Here is a 24,387-nt window from a genome sequence, read left to right on the forward strand (position 1 = left end):
ATAAGCATGGACCACAATAATAAACTAAAAAATCTTAAGACAAAAAATTAAGAAGAAGATTTGAAAGAAGAGACAAATAGCTTAGAGAAATTATGAAAAGATGGTATTAAAAAGTAAAAAATAAAAAGCAAAGATAAGTGGAAAAAAGGAAAGCTATGTCAGAATTCTGAAGAGATTCAAGTTAACAAAAGCCAAAAGATAACCTAAAAAGGTAACTTATAGTAAATGATTAGCTGAAAAATTCTTTAACCCTACTAAAGGCAAAAATTCTACTTGATAGAAAAAAATTTAGTTGACAAAAGAAAAGAGAAGAAACCAAGATAACTAAGAAATTAAATCAAAAACGAAGCAAAAAGTATGAAGAAATTAATCGAAAACAAAGAAAGAATTTTACATGCTTTAAAAATGAAGAATGACAATGTATCCGGAAAAAAAAAATAACAGTATAGTTCTAAAACAGTCTAGCGTATAATAATTGGTTGATGAATTAACAGGAGTATTAGACTTAATATTAAATGGAGAATAGGTCTTATATAGCAGGTTAATATCATGTACATATTTTATGCAAAAAATAAGAAATAAGAATATAGTTGAACATTAAAAAGGTTTGTCTTTTTCAAATGCAAGGTATAATAAACTTACAAATATATTGGTAAACACGTTAAAGAAATAGTTAGAGGTGGAGAAGAACTTTGAGAAAGCTATGAAAAAAGATATTTATCTAAATATAATATGGGGAAAATAGTAAAACTCAAATCAGGAGTACCATGTAACAGTAAAAAGTCAATTATGTAAAATAATGAAATAAAAAAAAAAAATCTAAATAATAAAGCCAACAATGTGAATTTTTTTTTTATCAGATGTTTCTGCTATTTTTCAATAATCTAACAGACTTAAAAGCTCCAATTTTCAAACTTTTTTAACAGTCTAAATAGAAAAAAGGTGCTTCTATATGATACTTCAATAAGAGTGTGATTTTTTAAAACTTTCCTGGAAATCTGTTTTGTTTGGTAATAAAAAAAAAATGAATACAAATTAAAATTATCATGTGAAGGTAAAAAATACATCATGCGTTTTCTTATAAACTATTATAAAAAGAGGATACATTGCACCTACATAAAAACGTTAGGACGCGTATGCGTTCACGTTTGGGTGTGTGTGCACACATCGAGACATTCGATACTCGTCAATACTTTAGAAGTAAACTGGTGAACTTGGGTTATATTCTAGTATTTTACTGAAGTATGGACTAATATCGATTGTCTCGATATGTGCAGCATGCATGCGAATGTTGGCGCACGCACCCGTACCCTCATATATAAGAGCGGCCTTACCAGCACCTGTCGTTGCCTGTGAGCTTTTTTGTAGGTATTGTATGGCCACATTGTTCTTACAGGTGTATATAACTTCGCAACTAAAATTAGAATATAAACTTGTAACTTTTATTAAAATCCTGGAAAATATGCAAAAGTTACCTGACAAATTCCTGGAAAGTCAGGGGATTTCATTTCACGAATACGATAGACACTCTAATAGTGTAATAATTGCCATGAAGTCTTAAATAACAGAATAAGCTTTAAAAAAAGGTTGAAGCCTTAGTAAAACTATAAAATTTTTTGCCTTATTACCAATAAAACGTAAAGGGCATTATTATATGAACAAGGTGGAATGTATTTTGAAAATTTATCTCAAGAGTAGGCAAAGAACAAAAATAAATGATGTTGGGAGGGGTAGGGATATTATTCCTATAAAGAAATAAGCATGGACCACAATAATAAACTAAAAAATCTTAAGACAAAAAATAAAGAAGAAGATTTGAAAGAAGAGACAAATAGCTTAGAGAAATTATGAAGAGACGGTATTAAAAAGTAAAAAATAAAAAGCAAAGATAAGTGGAAAAAAGGAAAGCTATGTCAGAATTCTGAAGAGATTTAAGTTAACAAAAGCCAAAAGATAACCTAAAAAGGTAACTTATAGTAAATGATTAGCTGAAAAATTCTTTAACCCTACTAAAGGCAAAAATTCTACTTGATAGAAAAAAATTTAGTTGACAAAAGAAAAGAGAAGAAACCAAGATAACTAAGAAATTAAATCAAAAACGAAGCAAAAAGTATGAAGAAATTAATCGAAAACAAAGAAAGAATTTTACATGCTTTAAAAATGAAGAATGACAATGTATCCGGAAAAAAAAAATAACAGTATAGTTCTAAAACAGTCTAGCGTATAATAATTGGTTGATGAATTAACAGGAGTATTAGACTTAATATTAAATGGAGAATAGGTCTTATATAGCAGGTTAATATCATGTACATATTTTATGCAAAAAATAAGAAATAAGAATATAGTTGAACATTAAAAAGGTTTGTCTTTTTCAAATGCAAGGTATAATAAACTTACAAATATATTGGTAAACACGTTAAAGAAATAGTTAGAGGTGGAGAAGAACTTTGAGAAAGCTATGAAAAAAGATATTTATCTAAATATAATATGGGGAAAATAGTAAAACTCAAATCAGGAGTACCATGTAACAGTAAAAAGTCAATTATGTAAAATAATGAAATAAAAAAAAAAAATCTAAATAATAAAGCCAACAATGTGAATTTTTTTTTTATCAGATGTTTCTGCTATTTTTCAATAATCTAACAGACTTAAAAGCTCCAATTTTCAAACTTTTTTAACAGTCTAAATAGAAAAAAGGTGCTTCTATATGATACTTCAATAAGAGTGTGATTTTTTAAAACTTTCCTGGAAATCTGTTTTGTTTGGTAATAAAAAAAAAATGAATACAAATTAAAATTATCATGTGAAGGTAAAAAATACATCATGCGTTTTCTTATAAACTATTATAAAAAGAGGATACATTGCACCTACATAAAAACGTTAGGACGCGTATGCGTTCACGTTTGGGTGTGTGTGCACACATCGAGACATTCGATACTCGTCAATACTTTAGAAGTAAACTGGTGAACTTGGGTTATATTCTAGTATTTTACTGAAGTATGGACTAATATCGATTGTCTCGATATGTGCAGCATGCATGCGAATGTTGGCGCACGCACCCGTACCCTCATATATAAGAGCGGCCTTACCAGCACCTGTCGTTGCCTGTGAGCTTTTTTGTAGGTATTGTATGGCCACATTGTTCTTACAGGTGTATATAACTTCGCAACTAAAATTAGAATATAAACTTGTAACTTTTATTAAAATCCTGGAAAATATGCAAAAGTTACCTGACAAATTCCTGGAAAGTCAGGGGATTTCATTTCACGAATACGATAGACACTCTAATAGTGTAATAATTGCCATGAAGTCTTAAATAACAGAATAAGCTTTAAAAAAAGGTTGAAGCCTTAGTTAAACTATAAAATTTTTTGCCTTATTACCAATAAAACGTAAAGGGCATTATTATATGAACAAGGTGGAATGTATTTTGAAAATTTATCTCAAGAGTAGGCAAAGAACAAAAATAAATGATGTTGGGAGGGGTAGGGATATTATTCCTATAAAGAAATAAGCATGGACCACAATAATAAACTAAAAAATCTTAAGACAAAAAATAAAGAAGAAGATTTGAAAGAAGAGACAAATAGCTTAGAGAAATTATGAAGAGACGGTATTAAAAAGTAAAAAATAAGAAGCAAAGATAAGTGGAAAAAAGTAAAGCTATGTTAGAATTCTGAAGAGATTCAAGTTAACAAAAGCCAAAAGATAACCTAAAAAGGTAACTTATAGTAAAAGATTAGCTAAAAAATTCTTTAACCCTACTAAAGGCAAAAATTCTACTTGATAGAAAAAAATTTAGTTGACAAAAGAAAAGAGAAGAAACCAAGATAACTAAGAAATTAAATCAAAAACGAAGCAAAAAGTATGAAGAAATCAATCGAAAACAAAGAAAGAATTTTACATGCTTTAAAAATGAAGAATGACAATGTATCCGGAAAAAAAAAATAACAGTATAGTTCTAAAACAACCTAACGTATAATAATTGGTTGATGAATTAACAGGAGTATTAGACTTAATATTAAATGGAGAAAAGGTCTTATATAGCAGGTTAATATCATGTACATATTTTATGCAAAAAATAAGAAATAAGAATATAGTTGAACATTAAAAAGGTTTGTCTTTTTCAAATGCAAGGTATAATAAACTTACAAATATATTGGTAAACACGTTAAAGAAATAGTTAGAGGTGGAGAAAAACTTTGAGAAAGCTATGAAAAAAGATATTTATCTAAATATAATATGGGGAAAATAGTAAAACTCAAATCAGGAGTACCATGTAACAGTTAAAAGTTAATTATGTAAAATAATGAAATAAAAAAAAAAAAACTAAATAATAAAGCCAACAATGTGAATTTTTTTTTATCAGATGTTTCTGCTATTTTTTAATAATCTAACAGACTTAAAAGCTCCAATTTTCAAACTTTTTTAACAGTCTAAATAGAAAAAAGGTGCTTATATATGATACTTCAATAAGAGTGTGATTTTTTAAAACTTTCCTGGAAATCTGTTTTGTTTGGTAATAAAAAAAAAATGAATACAAATTAAAATTATCATGTGAAGGTAAAAAATACATCATGCGTTTTTCTTATAAACTATTATAAAAAGAGGATACATTGCACCTACATAAAAACGTTAGGACGCGTATGCGTTCACGTTTGGGTGTGTGTGCACACATCGAGACATTCGATACTCGTCAATACTTTAGAAGTAAACTGGTGAACTTGGGTTATATTCTAGTATTTTACTGAAGTATGGACTAATATCGATTGTCTCGATATGTGCAGCATGCATGCGAATGTTGGCGCACGCACCCGTACCCTCATATATAAGAGCGGCCTTACCAGCACCTGTCGTTGCCTGTGAGCTTTTTTGTAGGTATTGTATGGCCACATTGTTCTTACAGGTGTATATAACTTCGCAACTAAAATTAGAATATAAACTTGTAACTTTTATTAAAATCCTGGAAAATATGCAAAAGTTACCTGACAAATTCCTGGAAAGTCAGGGGATTTCATTTCACGAATACGATAGACACTCTAATAGTGTAATAATTGCCATGAAGTCTTAAATAACAGAATAAGCTTTAAAAAAAGGTTGAAGCCTTAGTAAAACTATAAAATTTTTTGCCTTATTACCAATAAAACAAAGATATTAATGTTACATGTCATCTCACTGTTGTAAGCTTTTTAAGTTTTTTCTATTGTTTGTGTTGCAGTTGTTATACAACGTTATACTAACGTTTGTGATATATTTTTTGACAGCACTGTTGTACCTGTCATAATCTTTATTGTCAAATCAAGTTGACAAAAACGATTGTTTTTATTTCTGTAGTTAAAGAAACTTCCACCATTACGTATTAATATTAATATTTATCTAATATCTCCAACTATAGCATATGTACACACGCATATTCAGCCATCGCTTGTTTTAACTTTACTTAAGACATTGTTAGCAGCTTTACATTTGTTACTATTACAATATTTTTTCAATGTAGTATTCATACGCAGCACTAATTTCTACGAACACTGTAATTGTTACTGTTGGTTCGAAAATTTTTCTCTCTAATTACAGAATTTTTAGTAACATTATGTATCGACTAGCAAATCATGAGGTTTTTTTATATGATTACCTTTTTTCGTTTAACAATCATGTAAAAAGGCTAACTCTAATAAAGCTATCAAACATTATAGATATATTCGATACTACTATTGGTAGGCTTTCAACTTTCGAAGATCATTAAGTCATTAGTCACAAAATATTCAATATTAATTAATTTTACATACCACCAAGTTTTATTGTATAAGTATTCTGTAAACATAAATAAATCCGTCTTAATGCAGTAAAATACTTTCAACTTCAATTTTTTTTTTTACAATTATATTTTTTTAAAAACATTTTTAAGAATTTTTTCTTACAAAACGAACAGTAAAAGATGACTTAATTTTTTTAACTTTCACTTACAGGGAGCTTACCTAAACTATCGGTAAATAGAACTTTTAGAAGCCCGGTTTACGACAAACTTTGTAAAAATTTTTTGTTTTCAAATGATGAAGAAAGCAAATTCCTTGAAACAAAAGGAAAAAAAAGTAATACATACGAACATGAGATGAATAGTTTACTTGAGAATCCTGACACACAAGTGGAAAAAACTCACAGTATAGGTAAAAAATAAGAATTATACATTAACAAGATCATCTTAGTTCTTCTTATTAATGTTTTATACTGCTACATTTGAAATAATTTTTTTATATTAATAGATCAAGCTTCACCCCAGCATTCTTCAAACGACCTGAACTATAGTAACAATAATGATATAAACGATGTAGTCAATCATTCGAACGATTTCTCATCTTTGTCGCATGAGAACGACTTAGTGAGTGATGTTACCAAGGATTTGACAGCTTCTGAAAGTTTCCATGATATTTCTGAAAAAAAATTAGCCCAAAAAGTTGACAGTACTTATAAATCTAAAAAAGTGCATTGTGCAAATAATACATTTTTTGATCACAAACTTCCTACGTCAGAAGATAATACTAAAAATATCACACAAAATAGTCATGCAAATAACTTAAATAGTACAAATAACGAGTTTGTATTTTTTCCAAGAAATGGAGAAAAGATTTGTTTTCAAAATATAAATACTGCTCCCTTAGGACCTGGAATGAAAAATAAAATCGATTACATTAATCCAAACAATCTGAAGACCTACTGTTGCCCATATTGCTTTCGGAAAAGCAAAAATCCAGAAGAGAAAGAAAAGCCTCGGCAAATCCTTTATAAAGGCAAGTTAGTGGATCACCTTTTTCGAAAACATATGGATGAACCTGAGGTTCAAATTATTTCAAAACTTCCTGCAGCAAAGCGTCCCAAAAAAATCGTTAAAAACCAAAAATCAGGTATTAAACTTTCAGCTCAACAGCTTGAGAGGTTGAAACGATTGCGAAAAATCAAAGATGAGGGCAATTTTTTACATAACTGTCAGGCGTCCACATTAGATGAAATCCAATTTTCAAGACGAGCGCGAGACTTAGGTGATGGAAAACAAAAAACATTAAAAGATTATCGGGTTTGTGGATTTTGCTTCGCATTTCTACTTGTAACTGGAATTCACAACCATATGTCACGTTGTAAAGGTAATAAGGTAAATAGCGTCATTCATGCTAATTCAACCGTTTTGAGCAATATTGTTATTGGTGATTTTCATCCAGAGGCTAGTGTTTACCTAAGAATAGTTTTATCAAGATTACATGACGATGACATAGGTAATACAGCAAAGTATGATTTGCTAATTGTGCTCTATGGTAACGATGAAGCATTTAAATTTCGGAATTCTAATCATCACAATAAACAAATTAGAGCAGAAGTGCGACTATTAGCAAGAATGTTGAATACATTACGACTAAAGTGTAGTGATGTAACTGATCTTGCATCCACGATGGATCCAGGTTACACAAAACTTTACATCGAGACAGCAAACGAATTAGGTAGATTTAATATTCAGGAACAGCGGTTCGATGCACCAGCCACAGCTAGAGACGTAGCACGAATCACTGTTGATGTATGTAATCTGTGGATTGGGGAATGTATACAAAATAAAAATCCTGAAAAAAAAGCTTTAGCAGAAGAGTTTCTTCATATGGTAAAGTTGAAATTCCCAAAAATGATAACAAAAATGGTATCAGAATCCCAGTCAAAGTTAGAGATAGCAAAAGGCATAGTGACTCTGCCATCCACAAAAGATATCAAAACTATGAGTGAATACATTAATAACATAAGAGAAAAAAGCATTCAAAAACTAAAGAAAAAATTTGATGTTAAGGCTTGGATCGAGCTAGGACAATCGACACAAGCATCTATTCTTGCATTCAATAGGAAAAGGCCTGGAGAATTATCTCGAATGCTTATAATTTCTTATGAAAAATCTCGAGAAAATATTCAACAGACGAATCCTGATTGCTACTACAAACTGTCAAAAGAATCACAGAATATTGCTGACAAATACGTAAGAGTAAGATTGAGAGGTAAGAAAAATGCCAAAATCACTCCAGTATTACTTGATACCCAGATGGTTGAAGGTATAGATATGTTTTTGAGTCATCGGGAGAATGCTGGTGTTGATAAAGAGAATCCGTACGTGTTTGGATTGCCATCAGACCATGATGGATACAGATGGATAGATGCGAGTACAACAATACCTAAATATGCAAAAGATAGTGGAGCAGACTTTCCATCCAGACTAAGGGGAACGCAGCTTCGAAAACATATTGCCACAACAGCAATTAACCTCAATCTGTCACAGAATCAAACCAAAAAACTATCCAAATTTATGGGGCACGATAAAGAGATTCATGAGTCAATATACCAGCAACCTGATGGCACAACAGACATCATTGAAATTTCACAACTCCTAGAGCTGGCTCAAACAGACTTTGTAGAAACAAACGAAGGAATTGTTTACTGTGAAGAAGATGGACTCTCAGACTTAGAAGAAGAAGATGAAACATCAGATCCCATTGATATGTATGAGATGGAAATGGCAAAAAAACCGATCCAACAACAATCAAAACAAGTTATCAAATCAAGCACAAGAACAAATGGTAAACAACACTAAAAATATTTTCCCTCCGTAAAAAGTAACTATAAGTAAACCAATATTATCAAAAGTATTGCCATCATACCAAACAATACAATAATAATTAATTTTATGACGTCGTCGTCGTTGTCGTCGTCGTCGTCGTCGTCGTTGTCATCATCATTATCATCATCATCATCATCATCATCATCATCATCATCACGTTGTCATTATCGTCATTACCCTTCTTATTATTATCGTCATTATTTCTGTCATTATTTTTTATGAAAGTCATTATCACAATTATTATTTTTCCTATCATCGTTATAGATAAAATCGATAATGATAACAATAAGGATAATTATAACAATAACATTATGATCATCATTACTATTATTACGGTTATAATTATTATCGTCACCATCATTATTGTCATTATTATCATTATTTTTTTAATTGTCATTTTCATTGTTGTTATTTTTGTCAGTCTTGTTAGCACTATTACCATTGTCATCTTTGTCATTGTTAACATCGTCGTTACTCTAAATCTTATTATCTTTGTTGTCATTGTTATTAAGGTCACCATTATCATCCTCATTATTGTTGTCATGAACATTTTTATCATTACTATAATTAATCTTATTATTGTTATAATTATCATCATTTTCTAAATAACCATTATAATAATGAATGTGATTTTTTTTTGATTGTCGGAATCAGTATTATTATGATTTTTATCATCATAAACAATAATATTTTTACTATTATTATTGTCATTTTTATAATTATCATCTTCGTTATCGTTTCTATCGACACAATTTTTATAGTAACCAATATTTTTATTATTATCATTGTTGTAAAAAGTAATGTTATTATGGTAATTATCGTTATTTTTGTCAGGATTTGTTATTATCAACTATTTCGTCATAGTCATAATAGTCTTTATGATAGTCATTATCAACATTATCGTAATATTTTTTATTACTTTTATAATTCATATCATCCTTATTTTCTTTTTCGTCATTATCATCATTGTCATTACCATTCTTATCGTCGTGTTCATTGTCATTGCTGTGGAGGTCTCCATTGTTATCATCATAATCAGCAGCATCATCATTATCATCATTATAATTACCACTTTTATCATTATCATCAGCAGCATCATCATCATTATCACCATCACTATCATTATCATTTTTATTTATCATCCTCATAATCATTATTTTTATTATCATGACTATTAACACACTTATTATTATCATCATAATTATTATCATTATAACTGTCATAATTCTTCTTATCGGTGTCATTGTCTTTATTACTATCATTATAATTATTATTGTCGTTTTTGTCATCATCGAAATAATTGTAAGCGCTGTTGTTATTGTTATCAGTGTCATTATTATTGTTGTTGACATGGTCTTGATAACAGTTATCATCATCATCTTTATTGTTTACATTGTCATTAAGGACGTTAACACTATGATCATTCATATTTTTATTGTGACTATCGTATTGTTGTTACTATCGTAAGCATCGTCAATGACGTTGACGTTGTTGACATTGTTATTATCGTCATTGCCCTTATTAGTATTATCGTCATTATTGTTGTTGTCATTTTTATCGAAGTTATTATCACTATTATTATTATTTCTTCAATCATCATTATCGTTATTATAATTGTCATTATTAATTTTACGTATCATATTATGATCATCATTATCCTCATTATGACCGTGATAATTATTATTGTCACCATTTTTATCGTCATCATCCTAAGCATTTTTCTAATTGTCATTTTTATTATTCTTATCATTGTCATTCTTGTTAGCAGTATTACCATAGTCACCTTTGTCATTGTTAACATCGTCATTATTATTATTATCACTATCTCTGATGTAATTGTTATCTAGGTGACCATCATCATTAATTTTATTGTCACTTTAATCCAACTTAATATTGTAAAATTATTATTATTTTTTAAAATACCATTATTTCAACAAATATCATAATCTCTCTTATTATTGGCATTCGTATCGTAATGAACATTTATATGATTATTACTCTTATTGACATTATTATAATAATTATCTTTGTTATTAGTTTTATTGACACTATTTTTATCGTGACCAATATTTTTATCATCAACAAAGTTATAAGTAGAATTGTCATTATGGTTATTATTGTTATTTATGCCCAGATACATTATTATCAACTACATCGTCAATGTTATTATGGTCTTTATGGTTGTCATTATTAATTTTATTGTAATCTTTTTTAGAACTTTAATAATTAATATCATCCTTATTTTCTTTTTCGTCACTATCATCATTTTCATTGTCGTTATCGTTTACATTGTCATTACCATTCTTATCGTCGTCTTCATTGTCATTAGTGTGGTGGTCGCTATTATGATCATTATCATCATTATCACCATCACCAACGCTATTGCCATCATCATCATCATTATCATCACCATCACCATCATCATCATTATCATCATCATCATCATCATCATCATTATTATTTATCTTCATTATTTTTATTATCATAACTGTCAACACTCTTATTATTATTATTATAATTATTATCATTATTACTGTCATAATACTCCTTATCAGTATCATTGTCATTATAACTATAATAATTTTTCTCGTCGTTTTTGTCAACATCAAAATAATCGTAAGCGCTGTTATTATTATTATCGGTGTCATTATTGTTATTGTTGACATGGTCTTACTAACTGTTATCATCATCGTCTTTATTAATTATATTTTCATTACCATTTTTATCGTCCTTTTTATTGTCATCGTTGTGGTGGTCGCTATTAGGATCAGCATCATCATCACCATCATCATTATCATCATTATCATCATCATTATCATCTTTATTACCCTCACCATTACTATCACTATCATCATTATTATCATCTTTATTACCCTCACCATTACTATCACTATCATCATCATTATCATCACCATCACCATCATCATTATTATCATCATCATCATCATCATCATCATCATTATTATTTATCTTCATTATTTTCATTATCATAACTGTCAACACTCTTATTATTATTATTATAATTATTATCATTATCACTGTCATAATACTCCTTATCAGTATCATTGTCATTATTACTATTATAATTTTTCTCGTCGTTTTTGTCAACATCAAAATAATCGTAAGCGCTGTTATTATTATTATCGGTGTCATTATTGTTATTGTTGACATGGTCTTGATAACAATTATCATCATCGTCTTTATTGCTTACATTGCTATTACTATTTTTATCGTCGTTTTCATGGTCATTGTTGTGGTGGTCGCTATTAGGATCATCATTATCATCACCATAATCATCATCATCATCATCATTATCATCATCATTATCATCATTATCACCATTACCATTACTATCAGCATCATCATTATCATTATCATCACTATCGCCATCACCATCATCATCATCATCATCATCATCATCATCATCATCATCATCATCATCATTACCATCATCTTTATAATCATCATCATTATCATTATCATAATCATTATTATCATCATCATCATCATTATCATCATTATCATCATCATTATCATCATCATCATCACTTCTTTGATTATCATTACTATCAACACTCTTATAATCATCATAATAATCATTATCATTATCAATGTCATAATCTTTCTTATCGGTATCATTGTCATTATTACTATTATAATACTTATTATTTTTGTTTTTGTCATTATCGACTTAATAGTAAGCGCTTTTGATATTGTTATCATTGTCATTATTGTTATCGTTGACATGGTCTTAATAATCGTTATCATCATCGTCTTTATTAATTACATTGTCGTTAAGGATGTTTAAACTATTTTTATTCATATTATTATTACGACTATTGTATTGTGGTTACTATTGTAAGGATCTTTATTGACGTTGACGTTGTTAACGTTGTTATTATTATCATTGCCCTTATTAGTATTATCGTCATTATTGTTGTTATTATTCTTATCAAAGTCATTATCACTTTTATGATTACTTCTTCTATCATCATTATCGTTATTATGATTGTCATTATCAATTTTAACTAGCACATGATGATTATCATTATCCTTATTATTACCGTGATAATTATTATTGTCACCATTTTTATTGTCATCATTATAAGCATTTTTCGAATTGTCATTTTAATTTTTGTTATGATTGTCATTCTTTTTACTAGTATCACCATTGTCATCTTCCTCATTGTTAACATCGTCATCATTATAATTTTCGTTATCTTTGTTGTAATTGTTATTTAAGTAACCATTATCATCATAATTATTGTCATTTACATTTTCATTTTTACTATAATACAACTAAATATTGTAAAAATTATTATTCTTTTCTAAATTACCATTATTTTAACAAATCATTGTCATTGTCATCATCGTTTACATTCTCATTACCGTTCTTATCGTCGTCTTCATTGTCATTGTTGTGGTGGCCGCTATTATAATAATAATCATTATCATCATCATTACTATCAGTATCATCATCATCATTATTATCATCATCATGATCATCATCATTATCATCATCATCATCATCACTTCTTTCATAATCATTACTATCAACACCCTTATTATCATCATTATAATGATTATCATTATCAATGTCATAATCCTACTTATCGGTATCATTGTCATTATTACTATCATAATAATTATTATTCTCGTTTTCGTCACTATGGTAATAATCGTAAAAGATACTATTATTGTCATCATTGCATTTATTGTTATTGTTGACAGAGTCTTTATAAACGTTATCAAAATCGTCTTTATCGCTTACATTATCGTCAAAAGCGTTAAAACTATTATCATTAATCTTATTATTGTGACTATCGTATTATTATAACTATCGTAAGCATCGTTATTAACGTTGAAGTTGTGAACGTTGCTATTATTGTCATTGCCCTTATTATTGTTATCGTCATTTTTGTTGTCATCTTTTTTATGAACGTCATCGTCACTATTATTATTGTTTCATCTACTATCATTATCGTTATCATTAACATATTATTATTATTATTATTATTATTATTGGTTTTTTTATCTATAAAATTATTATTATCATAATCCTCATCATTACCGTAATAATTATCATTGTTAACATCTTTTTTTTCATCATCATGACCATCTTTATAATTGTCATTCTTATTATTGTCATTATTGTCAATCTTGTTAGCATTATCACCATTGTCATTTTTGTCATCGTTAACATCCTTGTTATTATAATCATTCTCATCTTTGTTGTAATTGCTATCGAAATCACTATGAACATAATCATTATTATTTTCTGTTATTAACATTTTCATTATCATTATAATAAATTTTATTATTGTAAAAATTATTCTCATTATCTTTATAACCATTATTATAATGATCTTCATCATCTTCTTTACTATCAGAACCAGTATCATTTTGATTTTCATCATTATTAACATTAGTATTATCATTATTATTATTGTCATTATTATAATCATTATCGTTGCTATTGTTTTTATGGACACTTTTTTTATAGTGACCAATATTTTCAGTATCAATAATGTTAGAAGTAATATTGTCATTATGGTAATTACTGTTTTTTTTGTCGGGATAGGTTATCATTTTCTACATTTTCCGCTTTATTATAATCTTTACGGTCGTTATTATTGACGTTATCGTAATTTTTTATAGTATTTTTATTGTTTTTATCGTGGTCACGTTCATCATCGTCATCGTGAACATTATCGATACCGTTATTTTTGTCATCTTTATTGTCATTGTTGTAATTGTCACAATTATCTTTATTATAATCATCACCATCCTTACTGTCATCACATTTGTCATTATTACCGTTATTCTTAGCGTACTTACCATTTTTTTTAAATTATTTTAATTTTTATTATTAATATAAATATTTTTTGTTATACATGTATATTGTTGCCATAATGGTCATTATCATAGGCATTATCAAAATCATTATCTTTATCATCATCATCATTGTCTTAATAATTGTCATTACTGGCATCATTATAATTTTTATTATTATCATTATCGTTACATTCATCGTCATGAATATTATTGTTCTACATTTTCTTACTACTAACATCATTGCCGTAATCATCGTTAATGTCATCATTCTACTCATAATTATTTGTCATTATCATATTTATTATTCTTATTATCATCACTATCAACATTCTTATTATTATCATCATCATCATCATCATCATCATTATCATCATCATCACTTCTTTCATTATCATTACTATCAACACTCTTATTATCATCATCATAATGATTATTATTATTAATGTCATAATCTTTCTTATCGGTATCATTGTCACTATTACAATCATAATAATTGTTATTCTCGTTTTCGTCACCATGGTAATGATCGTAAAAGCTATTATTATTGTTATCATTGCCATTATTGTAATTGTTGACATCGTCTTCATAAACGTTATCGAAATCTTCTTTATCGCTTACATTGCCGTCAAGGGCGTTAAAACTATCATCATTTATATTATTATTGTGAGTATCGTATAATTATAACTATCGTAAGCATCGTTAGTAACGTTGACGTTGTGAGCGTTGCTATTATTGTCGTTGCCCTTATTATAGTTATCGTCATTGTTGTTGTCATCTTTTTTATGAAAGTCATTATCACTATTTTTATTGTTTTTTTATCATCATTATCGTTATCATTAACATATTATTATTATTATTATTAATATTTTTGTCTTTAACATCATGATCATTATGATTTTTATCATTACCGTTATGATCATCATTGTTACTATCTCTATTTTCATCATCATGACCATCTTCATAATTGTCATTTTTATTATAGTCATTATTGTCATTTTTATCATCTTCTTTACTATAAGAATCAGTATCATTTTAATTTTCATCATCATAAACATTAGTATTATCATTATCATTATTGTCGTTATTGTAATCATTATCTTTGCTATCGTTTTTATGGACACTATTTTTATAGGGACCAATATTTTTAGTATCATTAGTGTTATAAGTAGTATTATCATTATGGTAATTACTGTTTTTTTTGTCAGGGTAGGTTATTATTTTCTACATTTTTTGCTTTATTATAGTCTTAACGTTCGTCATTATTGACGTTATCGTAATTTTTCTATAGTATTTTTATTGCTATTATTACCGTAATGTTCATCATTGTCATGGTCGTCACCGTCAACATTATCATTACCGTCATTATCGTCATTTTCATTGTCATTGTTGCGGTTGTCACTATAATCTTCATTATAATCATTACCATCTTTATTGTCAGCACATTTGTCATTATTACCGTTATTATTACTGTACTTACCATGTTTATTTTTATTATTTTAATTCTTATTATGAATATCATTATTTTTTGTTATTCATTGTCACCATGATGGTCGTTATCATAGTCATTATCAATATCACCATCTTTATTATCATTATCAATGTCTTGATGGTTGTTATTTCTTGCATTATTATAATCTTTATTATTATTATTATCGTTGTATTCATCGTCATAATCATTATTGTTCTTCATTTGCTTACTAATAAGATCATTTCAGTAATTATTATAATTGTAAAAATCATACTTATTATTGTTCATCATCATCATAATCATTATTTATATCATCATTACTATAAAAATTTCTATTATTATCATCATAATTATTATCATTATCACTGTAATAATCTTTTTTATCAGTATCTTTGTCATTATTACTATCATAATACATATTATTGTCGTTTTTGTCATCATTGACATAATCGTAAGTGCTTTAATTATTGTTATCATTGTCATTACTGTTATTGTTGACATGGTCTTGACAACCGTAATCATCATCGTCTTTATTGTTTACATTGTCGTTTAGGACGTTTAAACTATTATTATTCATAATCATATTACGACTATCGTATTGTTGTTACTATCGTTAGCATCTTTATTGACGTTCATGTTGTTCACGTTGTTATTATCGTCATTGCCCTTATTAGTATCGTCGTCATTATTGTTTTTATTATTTTTATTAAAGTTTTTGTTACCATTATTAATATTTCTCCTATCATTATTATCGTAATCATTATTGTCATTATCAATTTTAACAAGCATATTATGATCATTATTATCCTTATTATTACCGTAATAATTATTATTGTCACTATCATTATTGTCATCATCATAAGAATTTTTTTAATTGACATTTTTATTATTCATAGCATTGTCATTCTTGTTACTAGTATTACCATTGTTATCTTTGTCAGTGTTATCATCGTCATTATTATAATTATCGTTATCTCTGCTGTAATTATTATGTAGGTTACTATCATCATTATTATTATTGTCATTTACATTTTCATTATTATTATAATCAAACTGAATATTGTAAAAATTATCATTTTTTTCTAAATTAGCATTATTTCAACAAATATCTTCATTTTTCTTATCATAACCATTCTGATCATGATGATATTTATCATTATAAACATTAATATTATCATTATTTCTATTGACATAATTATAATTGTTATTTTTGTTATCCATTTTATCGACACTATTTTTATAGTGACCATTATCTTTATTATCATTAATGTTTTAAGTTTATTGTTGACATAGTCTTTATAAACGTTATCGAAATCGTCTTTTTCGCTTACATTGCCGTCAGGGGCGTTAAAACTATCATCATTAATATTATTAATGTGAGTATTTTGTATTATTATTACTATCGTAAGCATCGTTATTATCGTTGACGTTGTGAACGTTGCTATTATTGTCATCGCCCTTATGATTGTTATCGTCATTTTTGTTGTCATCTTTTTTACGATAGTCTTAATCACTATTTTTATTGTTACTTTTATCATCATTATCGTTATCATTAACATATTATTATTATTATCATTGATATTTTAATTTATAACGTTATGATTATTATGATGCTTATCATTAACATTTTAATCATCATTGTTACCATCTTTACTTTTATCATCGTGACCGTCTTATTAATTGTCATTTCTATTATAGTCATCAGTGTCATTCTGGTAAGCAATATCACCATTGTCATCATTGTGATTGTTCACATCATCGTTATTTTAATTATTCTTATCTTTGTTGTAATTGTTATCGAAATCTCTATTGACATTATCATTATTATTATTATTGTTATTAACATTATTATTATTATAATTAATATTATTATTAAAAAAATTATTATCATTATCTTTATTACCATTATTACAATGATTATTATCATCTTTTTTACTGTCAGAATCAGTATTAATTTAATTTTCATCATTATAAACATCAGTATTATCATTATCATTATGGTCATTATTATAATCATTATCTTTACTATCGTTTTTATCGACACATTTTTATAGTGACCAAAATTTTAAGTATCATAAATGTTATAAGTAGAATTGTCATTATGGTGATTACTGTTTTTTTGTCGCGATAGGTTATTATTTTCTACATTTTCCGCTTTATTATAGTCTTTACGGTTTTCATAATTGACGTTATCGTAATTTTTTATAATATTTTTATTGCTATTATCGCCGTCATGTTCTTTTTTGTCATGGTTGTCACCGTCAACATTATTATTACTGTCATTATTGTCATCTTCATTGTCATTGTTGTGGTTGTCACCATTATCTTTATTATTATCATCTCGATCTTTATTGTCATTACATTTGTCATTATTTCCGTTATCATTACCGTACTTACCATGTATCTGTTTATTATTTTAATTCTCATTATTGATATCATTTTTTTTTGTTATTTATTGTCGCCATAATAATCGTTATCATAGGCATCATTAAAATTATCATCTTCAATATCATTATCATTGTCCTAATGGTTGTCATTACTGGGGTTATCGTAATCTTTATTATTATCATTATCGTTATATTCATCGTTATAATTATTATTGTTCTTCATTTCCTTACTAATAACATCATTTCCGTAATCATAATAATTGTCATTTTTATACTTATTATTATTTATCATCATCATAATCATTATTTTTATTATCATAAGTATCAACATTCTTATTATTATCAACATAATTAATATTATTATCACAGTAATAACCTTCCTCTTCGGTATCATTGTCATTATTACTATCATAATACACATTATTGTCGTTTCTGTCATCATCGTCATAGTCGTAACCGCTTTCATATTTGGTATCATGGTCATTATTGTTATTGTTGACATGGTCTTGATAACCGTTATCATCATCGTCATTATTGTTAACATTGTCGTTAAGGACGTTTAAACTATTATTATCCATATTATTATTACGTTTATCGTATTATTGTTACTATCGTAAGCATCTTTATTGCCGTTGACGTTGTTGACGTTGTTATTATTACCGTTGCCCTTATTAGTATTATCGTCATTATTGTTGCTATCATTTTCATCAAAGTTATTATCACTATTATTATTATTTCAGCTATCATTATTATGGTAATCATCATTATTATTATCAATTTGAACAAGCACATTATGATCAACATTATTCTCATTATTACCGTAATAATTATTATTGTCACCATCTTCATTGTCATCATTATAAGAATTTTTCTAATTGTCATTTTTTTTTGTTGTTATCATTGTCATTCTTGTTACCAGTGTTACCATTGACATCTTTGTCAGTGTTATCATTGTCATTATTATAATTATCATTATCTCTGCTGTAATTATTATCTTGGTTACAGTCATTATTATTATTGTCATTTGCATTTTCATTATTATTATAATCTATCTTAATATTGTAGAAATTATTATTCTTTTTTAAATTTTCATTATTTCAACCAATTTTGTCACCTTTTTCATTATAAGCATTTATATTATGATGATATTTATCATAATGAACATTAATATTATCATTATTTCTATTGACATTATTAAAATAATTATCCTTGTTCTCCATTTTATCGACACTATTTTTATAGTGACAAATATTTTTACTATCATCAATGTTTTAAGTAGAATTGTCATTATGGTAATCATCGTTATTTGTGTATGGATACATTATTATCAACTTCACCGTTATCGTTATGATAGTCTTTATGGTCGTCATTATTACCATTATCGTAATCTTTTTTATAACTTTTATAATTAATATCATCCTTATTTTCTTTTTCGTCACTATCATCATTTTCATTGTCGTTATCGTTTACATTGTCATTACCATTCTTATCGTCGTCTTCATTGTCATTAGTGTGGTGGTCGCTATTATGATCATTATCATCATTATCACCATCACCAACGCTATTGCCATCATCATCATCATTATCATCACCATCACCATCATCATCATTATCATCATCATCATCATCATCATTATTATTTATCTTTATTATTTTTATTATCATAACTGTCAACACTCTTATTATTATTATTATAATTATGATCATTATTACTGTTATAATACTCCTTATCAGTATCATTGTCATTATAACTATAATAATTTTTCTCGTCGTTTTTGTCAACATCAAAATAATCGTAAGCGCTGTTATTATTATTATCGGTGTCATTATTGTTATTGTTGACATGGTCTTACTAACTGTTATCATCATCGTCTTTATTAATTATATTTTCATTACCATTTTTATCGTCCTTTTTATTGTCATCGTTGTGGTGGTCGCTATTAGGATCAGCATCATCATCACCATCATCATTATCATCATTATCATCATCATTATCATCTTTATTACCCTCACCATTACTATCACTATCATCATTATTATCATCTTTATTACCCTCACCATTACTATCACTATCATCATCATTATCATCACCATCACCATCATCATTATTATCATCATCATCATCATCATCATCATCATTATTATTTATCTTCATTATTTTCATTATCATAACTGTCAACACTCTTATTATTATTATTATAATTATTATCATTATCACTGTCATAATACTCCTTATCAGTATCATTGTCATTATTACTATTATAATTTTTCTCGTCGTTTTTGTCAACATCAAAATAATCGTAAGCGCTGTTATTATTATTATCGGTGTCATTATTGTTATTGTTGACATGGTCTTGATAACAATTATCATCATCGTCTTTATTGCTTACATTGCTATTACTATTTTTATCGTCGTTTTCATGGTCATTGTTGTGGTGGTCGCTATTAGGATCATCATCATCATCACCATAATCATCATCATCATCATCATTATCATCATCATTATCATCATTATCACCATTACCATTACTATCAGCATCATCATTATCATTATCATCACTATCGCCATCACCATCATCATCATCATCATCATCATCATCATCATCATCATCATCATCATTACCATCATCTTTATAATCATCATCATTATCATTATCATAATCATTATTATCATCATCATCATCATTATCATCATTATCATCATCATTATCATCATCATCATCACTTCTTTGATTATCATTACTATCAACACTCTTATAATCATCATAATAATCATTATCATTATCAATGTCATAATCTTTCTTATCGGTATCATTGTCATTATTACTATTATAATACTTATTATTTTTGTTTTTGTCATTATCGACTTAATAGTAAGCGCTTTTGATATTGTTATCATTGTCATTATTGTTATCGTTGACATGGTCTTAATAATCGTTATCATCATCGTCTTTATTAATTACATTGTCGTTAAGGATGTTTAAACTATTTTTATTCATATTATTATTACGACTATTGTATTGTGGTTACTATTGTAAGGATCTTTATTGACGTTGACGTTGTTAACGTTGTTATTATTATCATTGCCCTTATTAGTATTATCGTCATTATTGTTGTTATTATTCTTATCAAAGTCATTATCACTTTTTTGATTACTTCTTCTATCATCATTATCGTTATTATGATTGTCATTATCAATTTTAACTAGCACATGATGATTATCATTATCCTTATTATTACCGTGATAATTATTATTGTCACCATTTTTATTGTCATCATTATAAGCATTTTTCGAATTGTCATTTTAATTTTTGTTATGATTGTCATTCTTTTTACTAGTATCACCATTGTCATCTTCCTCATTGTTAACATCGTCATCATTATAATTTTCGTTATCTTTGTTGTAATTGTTATTTAAGTAACCATTATCATCATAATTATTGTCATTTACATTTTCATTTTTACTATAATACAACTAAATATTGTAAAAATTATTATTCTTTTCTAAATTACCATTATTTTAACAAATCATTGTCATTGTCATCATCGTTTACATTCTCATTACCGTTCTTATCGTCGTCTTCATTGTCATTGTTGTGGTGGCCGCTATTATAATAATAATCATTATCATCATCATTACTATCAGTATCATCATCATCATTATTATCATCATCATGATCATCATCATTATCATCATCATCATCATCACTTCTTTCATAATCATTACTATCAACACCCTTATTATCATCATTATAATGATTATCATTATCAATGTCATAATCCTACTTATCGGTATCATTGTCATTATTACTATCATAATAATTATTATTCTCGTTTTCGTCACTATGGTAATAATCGTAAAAGATACTATTATTGTCATCATTGCATTTATTGTTATTGTTGACAGAGTCTTTATAAACGTTATCAAAATCGTCTTTATCGCTTACATTATCGTCAAAAGCGTTAAAACTATTATCATTAATCTTATTATTGTGACTATCGTATTATTATAACTATCGTAAGCATCGTTATTAACGTTGAAGTTGTGAACGTTGCTATTATTGTCATTGCCCTTATTATTGTTATCGTCATTTTTGTTGTCATCTTTTTTATGAACGTCATCGTCACTATTATTATTGTTTCATCTACTATCATTATCGTTATCATTAACATATTATTATTATTATTATTATTATTATTGGTTTTTTTATCTATAAAATTATTATTATCATAATCCTCATCATTACCGTAATAATTATCATTGTTAACATCTTTTTTTTCATCATCATGACCATCTTTATAATTGTCATTCTTATTATTGTCATTATTGTCAATCTTGTTAGCATTATCACCATTGTCATTTTTGTCATCGTTAACATCCTTGTTATTATAATCATTCTCATCTTTGTTGTAATTGCTATCGAAATCACTATGAACATAATCATTATTATTTTCTGTTATTAACATTTTCATTATCATTATAATAAATTTTATTATTGTAAAAATTATTCTCATTATCTTTATAACCATTATTATAATGATCTTCATCATCTTCTTTACTATCAGAACCAGTATCATTTTGATTTTCATCATTATTAACATTAGTATTATCATTATTATTATTGTCATTATTATAATCATTATCGTTGCTATTGTTTTTATGGACACTTTTTTTATAGTGACCAATATTTTCAGTATCAATAATGTTAGAAGTAATATTGTCATTATGGTAATTACTGTTTTTTTTGTCGGGATAGGTTATCATTTTCTACATTTTCCGCTTTATTATAATCTTTACGGTCGTTATTATTGACGTTATCGTAATTTTTTATAGTATTTTTATTGTTTTTATCGTGGTCACGTTCATCATCGTCATCGTGAACATTATCGATACCGTTATTTTTGTCATCTTTATTGTCATTGTTGTAATTGTCACAATTATCTTTATTATAATCATCACCATCCTTACTGTCATCACATTTGTCATTATTACCGTTATTCTTAGCGTACTTACCATTTTTTTTAAATTATTTTAATTTTTATTATTAATATAAATATTTTTTGTTATACATGTATATTGTTGCCATAATGGTCATTATCATAGGCATTATCAAAATCATTATCTTTATCATCATCATCATTGTCTTAATAATTGTCATTACTGGCATCATTATAATTTTTATTATTATCATTATCGTTACATTCATCGTCATGAATATTATTGTTCTACATTTTCTTACTACTAACATCATTGCCGTAATCATCGTTAATGTCATCATTCTACTCATAATTATTTGTCATTATCATATTTATTATTCTTATTATCATCACTATCAACATTCTTATTATTATCATCATCATCATCATCATCATCATTATCATCATCATCACTTCTTTCATTATCATTACTATCAACACTCTTATTATCATCATCATAATGATTATTATTATTAATGTCATAATCTTTCTTATCGGTATCATTGTCACTATTACAATCATAATAATTGTTATTCTCGTTTTCGTCACCATGGTAATGATCGTAAAAGCTATTATTATTGTTATCATTGCCATTATTGTAATTGTTGACATCGTCTTCATAAACGTTATCGAAATCTTCTTTATCGCTTACATTGCCGTCAAGGGCGTTAAAACTATCATCATTTATATTATTATTGTGAGTATCGTATAATTATAACTATCGTAAGCATCGTTAGTAACGTTGACGTTGTGAGCGTTGCTATTATTGTCGTTGCCCTTATTATAGTTATCGTCATTGTTGTTGTCATCTTTTTTATGAAAGTCATTATCACTATTTTTATTGTTTTTTTATCATCATTATCGTTATCATTAACATATTATTATTATTATTATTAATATTTTTGTCTTTAACATCATGATCATTATGATTTTTATCATTACCGTTATGATCATCATTGTTACTATCTCTATTTTCATCATCATGACCATCTTCATAATTGTCATTTTTATTATAGTCATTATTGTCATTTTTATCATCTTCTTTACTATAAGAATCAGTATCATTTTAATTTTCATCA

Source organism: Copidosoma floridanum, unplaced genomic scaffold (genome assembly GCF_036245765.1).
Source record: "Copidosoma floridanum isolate Cflo_tuat_1 unplaced genomic scaffold, Cflo_Japanese_pri ptg000029l, whole genome shotgun sequence".
In the NCBI taxonomy this organism is placed as follows: domain Eukaryota; kingdom Metazoa; phylum Arthropoda; class Insecta; order Hymenoptera; family Encyrtidae; genus Copidosoma; species Copidosoma floridanum.